This window comes from Tachyglossus aculeatus, chromosome 22 (genome assembly GCF_015852505.1).
Source record: "Tachyglossus aculeatus isolate mTacAcu1 chromosome 22, mTacAcu1.pri, whole genome shotgun sequence".
Classification (NCBI taxonomy): Eukaryota; Metazoa; Chordata; class Mammalia; order Monotremata; family Tachyglossidae; genus Tachyglossus; species Tachyglossus aculeatus.
The window spans coordinates 10,185,743-10,187,414 of NC_052087.1; the positions used below are offsets into that span (position 1 = coordinate 10,185,743).

The window sequence follows — 1,672 nt, forward strand, 5'->3', positions numbered from 1 at the left end:
GTGGGCGGGTCCCCCTGGGGCCGGGCCGGGGCCGGGTGCGGGTCCGGCCCGCGGTGGTACAGAGTCCCTCCGCCCGTGCCCGCCCCTCCGCCCCTCGGCCCCCGCCCGCATTGGGGCTCCCGGCGCCCGCCCCCATGGCCGCCCGGCTCCCATTCGCTGGCCGACCCCCCGCCCCGCCCCGCCGCCCGCCTCCCCTCTCTGCTTCCTGTCCCCTTTCCTCCCCGGCTCCCCTCTTTCCTGTCCCCAGCCTTTCCCATCCTTTCCCCTTCTCCTCCCCGGTCCTCTCTCCTGCACCCCCCCCCCCTTCCCGGCCTCTTCCCGCTCCGCCCTCCCTCCCTCTCTCCTTCCTGTCCCCTTTCCTCCCCGGCTCCCCTCTTTCCTGTCCCCAGCCTTTCCCATCCTTTCCCCTTCTCCTCCCGTCCCCCCCACCTCCCTCTTTCCCGGCCTCTCCCCGCCCGGCCCTCCCTCTCTCCTTCCTGTTCCCCTTTCCTCCCTCCTCTCCCTCCTCCCTGGCTCCCCTCTTTCCCGTTCCCACTCCTTCCCGTCCTCTCCCCTTCCTCCTCCCTGTCCCCCCCCACCCCTTTCCCGGCCTCTCCCCGCCAGGCCCTCCCTCTCTCCCTCCTGTTCCCCTTTCCTCCCTACTCTCCCTGTCTCCCCTCTTTCCTGTTCCCACTCATTCCCGACCTTTCCCCTTCCTCTTCCCCGGTCCTCTCTCCTGCCCCCCCCCCCCCCACTTTCCCGGCCTCTCCCCACTCGGCCCTCCCTCTCTAGTTCCTGTCCCCTTTCCTCCCTACTCTGCCTCCTCCCTGGCTCCCCTCTTTCCTGTCCCCCACTATCTTTCCCGTCCTTTGCCCTTCCTCCTCCCTGCCCCCCCCTTTCCTGACCTCTCCCCGCTCCGCCTTCCCTCTCTCCCTCCTCCCTGTCTCCCCTCTTTCCTGTTCCCACTCTTTCCCGTCCTTTCCCCTTCCTCCCCCCTGGTCCTCTCTCCTGCTCCCCACCCCCCTTTGTCCTCTCCCCCCTCCCTCTCTTCCCGTTCTCCCTCCTGTCCGATTGAGCCTCCCTGTCCCCCATCCTCCTTCCTCCCACTCTCCTTCTTTCATTCATTCAATTGTATTTATTGAGCGCTTACTGTGTGCAGAGCACTGTACTAAACTCTTGGAAAGTACAAGTTGGCAACATATAGAGACGGTCCCTACCCAACAACGGGCTCACAGTCTAGAAGATAATAATGGCATGTATTAAGTGCTAACTATGTGCCAAGCACTGTTCTAAGCACTGGGGGGGGGGGGGGGCGGGGGTTACAAGGCGATCAGGTTGTCCCACGGGGGGCTCACAGTCTTAATCCCCATTTTACAGATGATGAACCTGAGGCCCAGAGAAGTGAAGTGACTTGCCCAAAGTCACACAGCTGACAGTTGACAGAGCCGGGATTTGAATCCATGACCTCTGACTCCAAAGCCCAGGCTCTTTCCACTGAGCCACGCTGCTTCTCTATCCCTGTCCCCTCTCCTTCCTGCCTGCTTCTTTCCTCCCTGCCTTCATCCATCCATCCATTCATTCATTCATTCATTCATTCATTCATTCATTCGTATTTGTTGAGCACTTACTGTGTGCAGAGCACTGTGCTAAGCGCTTGGGAAGTACAAGTTGGCAACATCTAGAGACGGTCCCT

At 62.2% G+C, this 1,672-nt stretch overlaps 1 protein-coding gene across 4 annotated transcripts in view; it reads right to left on the minus strand.

Moving 5' to 3' along the window:
• Positions 1–18, minus strand: part of FAR1 (fatty acyl-CoA reductase 1) — a 104,384-nt gene extending 104,366 nt beyond the window's left edge. For all 4 annotated transcript variants that reach the window (XM_038764004.1, XM_038764002.1, XM_038764001.1 and 1 more), the window contains exon 1: positions 1–18. This exon is cut by the window's left edge and continues 54 nt beyond it. The gene's annotated coding sequence lies outside the window, so the exon portion shown is untranslated.
• Positions 19–1,672: the final 1,654 nt, after the last annotated feature.